Below are 9,571 nucleotides of genomic sequence, written 5' to 3'. Positions count from 1 at the left end.
TGAACATACCACGCGCGTCCTCAAGTTGTCTGCTACGATGAGATGGAATCTCTGGCGGCGGTCGCCAAGTCCTGAAGTGTCGGCGCACTGTACATTCTATGAATGAAATAAAACCCTCAAATCAGCTTGAATAAAAATGAATTCACGGTGATTTCCGTCGGGTGATTAAAGGAGGCAGATGAACTTGGATAAGAGATGAGATAATATGTGGGGACCCCGACTCATAAGTCGTGATCACCGAATGCACGTGTACAGTAATCCCAGAGATCAATGATCACTGAACACACAGAAGCTGAATAACAAGAGTCTTACATCCATACATATCGTCTTACACAAATTATGACCATTATGGTCAAGTCTTACATAGATAAAGCCACAAGGGCTGAATACCAAATAAACTTTAGCAGCGGAAATCTTCGTCGATAAGTAGAACCCATGCCATCTGCCTTAACCCTACAGGCATTCTGACTGGGAAACGTCCTAGTTCGCATGTTCGTCTCCAAAGAACTCTTTTTCGAACTCCTATTCTTCCATGCCTGGCCAATTAAATAACTAGTGGCAAGACAATGAGTACTTTGAATGTACTCGCAAGCAACCCGTGTTTTGGCTCAAGATACAACAATGCATGACATAGGTAAATTTTTGCAGAAAGCTAATTTTGTTGTGTTATGACATGTTCAACAACTGGTAAAACATGCCTCATATGAATTCAGGTAACCTTAGGAACTGGATACACATATCAACATAAAGGGAGTAGGCTCCAACCCAACTCATCCATGTCAAGTCCTTTGACTTGACCCAAGTAGTTCTTTCCCACACACACTGGTTTGTAAACAAGTGGACGTAGCCTAAGAGCGGTTACCCAACTGTCCTTGACCATGTACACGGCTATTCGAATAGTTTTACACTCTGCAGAGGTTGCACACTTTACCCACAAGATCCGGGGAACTTCTGTGTCATTCACGGCCCGCGGTACCTCAAGTACCCGGGGTAAGCACCCGATCACTATCTTTCCCTAGACGACACTAACATAGAGTCCACTGATTGGTAGTAACCCCCATGCCCAACATTTCACATCTTAAAATTGAGGAGCCTCGCTCCCATATTCATCACATACCACAAGCACGGGGTACCAACAGTGTGTTCGGTGCCCTGTGAAAACAGTCATGGCCTCCCTACCTAGCATGACCCCATCCTGAGAGAGTGCAACAACAACTCTCCGGTCACTAGTAATGCAGGCTCCAAGCTAGTATCGGCCTAGGTAATCAATAATGCCCTTTCCCATATAAGGGTAGAGTGGTTGCGCATGTAAGGTTGGAATAACGGTCGCAACTTAAACCAATCCGTTTTGAAAACAACACACACACTTGCCTCGATACACCACTTCGTCATCAAGTGGTTACCCAACTCATTATCTCCCTTGGGCATAAGTGGCACCCGGCGGGGTTTTCAAAAAGTCTTTCGAAAATATTTTGTCTCCATCACCATGCATATTCCCGTCCCTTTTTGCGTAGCAACTACTTTAGCATCCTATCTACCCCCACCGGCAAAAACCTCATAAGAAGGTAGGGTCATGCACAATGCAAGTATCAATGAGGAAGTAACAGTGGCAAACCACCCCATGTGGTCACCACAGTATCATGTCTTCGATGCAAGCAATAAAAGTGCTATATGACATGCATAAAAAGGGTTTCATGGACATGGTCAAAGGGCTGCTTGCATTGGTCTTCAAAGTCTTCAAGTCTTCTGGTCCTTCTCCAAGTACTCCATCTACTTCGTCAACTAACGTCGGAAACAATCATAATAAGCAACACAACAAGGCAAAAATAAAACTGCTCTAAAAATGTGAGTTGGACTTTTCTAGGATACCTTTGGTCATATGAAAAATGACCAAAGTGGTTTTATTGGGAGGGGATCAGTGGATACTTATGAGCATTTCAATATGTTGGATTCAAAGGGTTTATGGATCTGCAAGAAGTGGATAGAAAAATTATTTTGAAAAATGAGCAGAGGCACCCATTTAACAAGGAATGATTTTATAAGCATCTAGGAGTTGGTTTCACTTGATTTGGAGTTCAAATGATTTCTCTATGAATTTACAAATTTAGCAATATATGGAGAAATGGGCCAATATTTCATGTGGCACAGAAAGTACTAGGAAAAAATTTCAACAACTAAGCTTCGAACTTAAAGGTATATAGGAATTTGAATCATGATATTTGGATCAAAAATGGGCTCTCTGTGATTTTCTAAAGTTTATCACAGAATGGAAAAAGGGGATGTCACAAATATTTGTATAGGAAATGTTTCTGGAAAAATGTGCTAATTGCACTATCTGATAGATGATGATTTATGGAGTCACTAGAAATTTGAATCACCTAATTTGGACTTGAAATGAATTGATTATGGATTTTACAACATTTCTGGAAAAGAAAAGGAAGAAAAGGAATCAACCTTATAAAGTGCACTGCACGAAGCCCAGCTAAATAGCACCTACTGGGCTCAGCCCAGTGGCTCAGCTGCACGAGGGAGGTGGTGACGCCGAAGGTGCATTACGGGAGTGCGCCACCCAGCGGGGCAAGCGGAGTGAGGCGAAGCCGTGTCCACTTAACCCGACTGGTGGGCCGGCTCGGTCGCCTCTGCCGCTGACAGGCAGGCCCCCTGACAGCTGGCGGGGTGGTCGTCTGCTACCTCGCACCTGAGGTAGAGGAGCGACAGGGGAGGCGAGGCCGAGCATGCGGCAGCCTTCATCCCCGGTGACTCTGGCCGTCCCCGGTGGCGTCCGGTGCACCGATGGACTCGGGATGCCGAGCCGCTTCCATCCAGGGGCTTTGCGCGGGCTGGGAGGATCTGGGGCGACAGCGACCCTGGCGATGGCGGGCGGCGTCTGGAGTGGATGGGAGCGATGCCATGGGCACAAGGGCAGGGGAAGGAGCGAGAGGGCTCCGCTTGGCCTGCTACACTTCTCCTGGTGGTCAAACAAGAGGAGGGGAGGCTCTGGTTCGCCGGAGCCGGGCGGAGGTAAGCAGCGATCATGGCGGCCATGGAGAGGGAAAGAGAGCATGGGAAGGATAGGGATGTTGTCTGGGAGGTTTGTGGGGGAGAGGGATAGCGAGGAGAGGCCAGAGAAGAGGTCGGGAGTAGCTTATATGGGCGTGGCCGTGGTGCACCGTGGGCAGTGTCCACGGATGCGCTCGGGTGAGCCCGTAGGGGAAGAGGAGAGAGGTTCTGGAGGGGGCCGACAGCGTGCCGTGTCCCAGACGCCGAGGCCACCTCGGGAGACATCACCCCGACGCCCAAGGTTGTTGTATGCCCTTGACATGGGTGAGCTACAGTGCGGGAGAGCACTGTAGCATGCTCCAGAGCACGAGCTCTGCATGCACTGGCATTGTTTATGTGCCATGAGCCTGTCCTTTTGTGTTTGGAGGTTTTGGGGTGATTAAACAATGTAGGAGTGGCATTGGATGCCCTAGAGGGCTAGTAGGAGAAGAGTGGGGTTGAGAGAGAGATGGAAATGGGTTGTCCATAGGGGTAAATGAGGTGGTTTCACCCCTCAATCATTGAGCTAAGACGCAGCCATAGTTATTGGACGTAGAAGAGGGTCGGGATCAGCTGTGGTACAAAGTTGAGCCCATGGAGATTAGTGGAAGAGGTCAAAAATGGAATTTTGGTAAAGTGGCAGAAGGTGTTTGATGCTTGTTTGGGTAAGCAAAGGAACTCCATTTGGCATGAGACTCCACAGGGTGAACAGGAACACATAATTAGTGCCTTCCACCAATTTTGAGATCATTTGGGCAAAGTTGCCAATGCAACTTTTGTAAACCCTAGAAACCAGCAGAAATGCATTCACCAAGATCTAGTCATGTAAAACCATTCCCCTTGATGCACCACTTGGTGTAGTGTCATCATTTTGGCTTTTGAGCATGACCACAAAGTTTGGGGGCATTTGGAATAAGTTGGCAATGTAAAGTTGTTCAAACTTGAATCTGGACAAAGAGGGTTTTGGGGCACTTTGGTGAACCAAAATAGTTTGGATTGAGCTAAAACTTTGCAAGGTCATCATATTATGCATATGTGACTTGCTAGAATTTTCCTGGGTTTATTAGAAAATATTTCTTGTATAAATATTTCAAATAATTGAAATGGACAGAAATGGTTTTGGGAGGTTTTGTCCAATATTTTGAACATGACCATGTGTTGAAACTCTTATATATGGAAAATATATGTCCACTGAGTTTCCCTGATTTTTGTCAAATATTTTTGAAACAATAAAATAATTTTCCCTATTAAAACCATTTCTGGCCTTAAGAAAAATCTTTTAAATAAAATAGGAAAATAACTTTTAAAATTATATTTTTGTGGTTTATGGGAATCCTATATCTAATAGGTTTCAAATATACTCTTTGAAATATTTTTCATACCGCAAATCAAGTACTTGTAGTTCAAACCTCAATTCAGGGGTTTTTGGAAAACTAATTTTTGAAAATACTATTTGGCCAAATTATTTTTGTAAGAAAATACTATATTGCGCTATACACATGGCATGATCATTGGGCAGAAGTTTGGGGCAAGGAGATGAAGTACAGAAGGTGGAGTATTTGACTTTAAAGAGCACTTGAAAAACCACATAGAGAAAACCAACTCAAAAATAAAAGCCAAATAATGCAAAAGTTTTTGTCAAACCACACTTTATCATGATTTATTAGCTTAAGTGTTGTGGCATGAAAATCGGGGTGTGAAAAACTATCTCGTTAAATTAGTTACCTTGTCGTCCATGAGAAAGAACCCTCAGTACGGCAGATTCCCCAACCGAGCGGAGCTGGGTCGACCGCGAGAAGCATCGAGAAAGTCGATGGCGATAGGCAGCGGCAAGCGGAAGTGGCAAAATGCGGTGGGCTTTGCCGACAGCCTGGCGGCGGCGGCAGGCGGCGAGCTAAGTGTTTACCGCCGCGATAGGTGGTGCCATGGCATAGACGCGGAGGAGCTTGTGCAGGTGTGAATGGGGAACGTACTGGAGGGGCCGAGGGGGTGGCGGGCGGGGTGAGGGTTTTCGTGACGTGGGGATGGTGCGGGTTTTCTTTTTTTCTTTTTTAAATTAGGTGATGAGGGTTTTCTGTCCCACAAAGAATTTTGGGGGCGACGGTTTGCTAGAGCGAACCGTGTGTGATTGACGCAGCAGGAAAAATGAAAGTCATTGCACACGGTTCCAATTTTGGGAACCATGTGTGATTGACGTACTACCTCCGTCCTGGTTTATTGGTCCCCGTTGTAACTTTTACCAAAATTTGGTGAAATATTTAACATACTCAGACATAAATAATAAGCGTACACATACATAAGCATAGTTCAACCATAAGTAGTACATACCGGAGGGGCGGAGGTGGTGGCGGGTGGTGTGAGGGTTTTTATGACATGGGGATGATGAGGGTTTTCTTTTTTGAATTGGGTGGTGAGAGTTTTCTGTCCCACAAAGAATTTTGGGGTCGACGGTTTGCAAGAGCGAACCCTGTGTGATTGACGTAGCAGGCAAAATGAAAGTCATTACACACGGTTCCAATTTTGGGAACCGTGTGTGATTGACGTACTACCTCCGTCCCGGTTTATTGGTCCCCCGTTGTAATTTTTACCAAAATTTGGCAAAATATTTAACATACTCAGACATAGATAATAAGCCTACATGTACATAAGCATAGTTCAACCATAAGTACATAGTTCAACCGTCATTAAGCATACTCAAGCGTACATAGTTCGATCCATCCCACATATCATCTCACATGCGCCGGCACGATCCTGAAGCTTCTCCAGGTACTCGGCGTACACGCCGTGCACCACCCTACGAGAATACTTTTGCTTGAAGGAGCCAACGACCCGTCCTCTTGGATGTGCCAGAACACTTAGATATGCGTCATGAATCTTGTGGTTGCAAAATGGGCATCCATAGCCGTCATTACAGGTCCTAATACGTCTGTTATGCATTCCCGCATAAAGCTCCCTTAGGATTCGCCTCTTGTACCTCCTCTGGGCATCTTCATCCTCGCTGTCCACATTGTCAGACGGCACCTATACAAATAGTAAAACAAATTTGGCATGAAATCACTGATTACATGCCGTGAAGTAGGATTAGGAATTTATGGCTATTTATTTATACATATCCAGAGATTATGTTTCGATTTTTAAGCACAGTCATGTATGTACAGACCAATCTTGAAGAAAATAATGGCACAAACATATGTAGGTCATTCAAAATCAATTGTCAAGTCCTAGCTAGGAATTATTAGCACAAACACTAACCCTAGTCGGATTACTAGGAGAAATCATTTGCACAAATGAAACAACTAATCACTTATCACCGGTACCATTCAAACAATCAATACACTACACGGATCTAAAGAAACTTACTCAGATTCCATGGATTGGGAGACCATAACCACATGATTTCTATTCCCAAATGGGGGAGGCAGGAGTAACCAGAGAAACCCTATGATCTATTAGACACATAACTGGGTATAGATGACTAACCAGCTGTCCTTGTCGTCGGAGTCATCGCGGCAGTGGTCATCGGAGTCGGAGTCGGAGTGGTCATCAGAGTCGGTGTGGAACTCCGCCTCCGATGTGGAAGCTCGACGACGTCAGGGTGCAGCGATAACTCGCTGGCGGTGATGGCAGACTCTATCTCCATCTCGACGCCGTGCTCCGGTGCTTTAGCAGCCCCGGCGCCGCCACTCCCTCCGATGGCGCGCTTCGGCGGCATCCTCATACGCCGGCGGCTTTGAGGACTGAGAGCGGCATCGAAGATGCAAGCGGAGAGAGAGGATTGTGTGTGTGTAGTGAGGATGGGGTGCGGCCGCTCGGGCGCACCATTAATATGGAGTAGTGGGAGTAGTGGGAGAGAGGCGGGCGGCGGTCAAATCGATGGCTCGCCTCTCGGTGTGCCTGCGCACCAGACTGCTGGCATGCCTACCAATGTTTCACACAGCTACTCACACGCCTCCCGATGACACTGCGCAGCGAGAATGTCTCTGTCAATTCACACACCTGCACGCACGCCTCCCCATCTGCCTGCGCGGCGGACGCGTCCCGTTAACTCATGCCTGCTCGCATGCCACACGGGTCGCGCGGCAGCATGTATATTGTTTTTCTATTTGGATGATTAATGTTGTCGCTTTATTGCTTAACCGAAGCATGGCACGTATCCATTGTTGGTCTAACGCTCACGGTTCGAATAAATAATCCATTTGAGATATTGGTTCCCAATTATTAATAATCTCCCGTCTGTAATTAGATAAAGATTACATCAAAACTGGTCTCAAATTTGACAAAAAAAGTACAGTGCCACTTTGTATTGGTGTCCATATGACAACACGATAAGTTTCATGAACTTCAAATAATTTTTTGATGTACTAGAATTTAAAAATCAAGATTCTCAATGTTTGAAATTTGTTGCACGGGGAGTAAACATGCACCCAGTGAGACACGTCTGTTTTTGCAATCCCTTTAGGTGCACTGTCACGTGTGCATGTAGCTCAGATTTGAATTTTGCACATTATATCCATAGAAAATCAATCAATCAATGTACTAAAACGTCTTAATGATCTCTGTGATTTTTTTGAAATTAAAACGTCCCTCCTTTGCTAACATGTATGTTCACCGCGGAATAATTAATTTAACATGCATCGTAGTTGCGGTGGATTCGTGGTGTGTGTGTGTGGGTGTGTGCGTCTGGGGGTGACGGGTGGCTCGTAGTATACTACGAGTTATGAGCCCCCGTGTGGGTTGGCCATTTTGTTAGGCAGGCTGGTGCCACATCAGAGTCGTGAAATCGTTATTTAAAACATTACAAAACCCTTTCATACATAAAATGTTTTGGCCACATGCAGTCAATGGTGGTCCTACAAGACACTCGATACTCACGTGTGACGCTTTCTGTGGGCCCGCAAGGTCGTTGTCCATCACTTTGACGAATAGCCGACAGTGAGGTTAATTTGACCAGCAAGGTAGAATCTTTTTTGTTTGTGTTATGGTGGTATATAGTACGCGTTGAAGAGGTGGGAGGGGACTAGCATATATACTATACGTATGCGTCCGTGAACAAGTACACCTCATTCAGTGTCGGGACTTTTTGGTTACCGAGGCACGAGCCACATCAAAATTGTGAAATTGGTTATTCAAACATCACACAACACCTTTTTGGGCCACATGCACATATATCCTAGATAGGACACTCACGTGTGACGCTTCCATCTATGGGCCCACGAGGCCATCGTCGATGCATGCATGCACGCATCACTTTGACCTACATCGAGAGAGGTTAATTAATTTCACCATCGATGAGGATTCTTTTTGGTTGTACATATATTACAGCAGGAGCATATAGTATGCAGTGAAGAGGGGGAAGGGGACCATCATATGTAGGACGCTTGATATGAACCTCGTTCTATGTGGTGCATGGTTTATGGTTTTTGAGGCATGTGACACATCAAAGTTGTGCATTTTGGGTATTCAAGATATATATGTTTGGCCCACATGCAATGAGGGTGGTTTTCCTCTCGCACCCACTTAAGCGGTTATCAGCGATATCGATGCTTTCCATCTATGGGCCCGCTTGGTCCATCGCTTATTTTTGCCTGAAAACAAGAGAGGTTAATTTGACTTAGGAGGGGATCATTATTTTTGCTCTGGGATGACATGCATATACACTTTGAGCACACACACATGCATGTCTACGCATGAATCCCTCCCATCGAGTCGAAGTGGCTAGTACAACGACACCATCATGAACCGATCTCGCTCTATGTGGGGAGCTAGTGTATGATTTTTGACACACACGCCAGATCAATGCTGTGTATTCAAACATGCATGCACGCATCACCTCCATACATATGCATGTAGTGGTTGCCTTTGAACGATACACTCCCTCGCGTGGTTATCGGCGACAAGCCTATATATTCATGGGCCCACATGGACATCCATGATCACCTTGACCAACAACAAGATAGGTTACCATGGCGGATTCTTCATTTGGTTGGTGTTATCATAGTATAGGTCATGGTAAGATTCAGACCTAATTAAGTTTGAGCGCATATACTATGCATGCATGCATATATGAATCCCCGTCATTGGCTTGAAGTGTGGTGTAACATACATATGCATCGTCAACCTAACCCTCACTCAGTGTGGGGATTTCTAGTTCGAAATCACGGTCCCACATCAAAGTTATTCCATTGTTACTCAAAACACACCTCTCCATACATATGTTTGGGCCACACGCATGCAGTGGTTGTCTTCGGGGACTAGCTACTTGCGTGATTATTGGAGAGCTAGCCCATCTCGGGAGTCGCATGGACGGCCATCACTTTGACCAACAACAAGCGAGAGGTTGTACAACCAAGGTGGATTATTCTTGGTCCGTTTTACGATTCATCTTGGTGAGATATATGCCTTTGTGGCCCATCAACTGAAAGTGTGTGTGTGGGAGGGGGGTTTCTACATCGCACTTTGCTAGGTGAACCTCGGTTTGGGGCATGCATTCATAGCTTGATTAGGATTCCCTTTGTGCTGACACAAGGGGGGT

Source organism: Triticum dicoccoides, chromosome 6A (genome assembly GCF_002162155.2).
Source record: "Triticum dicoccoides isolate Atlit2015 ecotype Zavitan chromosome 6A, WEW_v2.0, whole genome shotgun sequence".
Classification (NCBI taxonomy): domain Eukaryota; kingdom Viridiplantae; phylum Streptophyta; class Magnoliopsida; order Poales; family Poaceae; genus Triticum; species Triticum dicoccoides.
The sequence above is the reverse complement of the archived record's forward strand: the minus strand, read 5'-3'. Positions refer to the sequence as shown.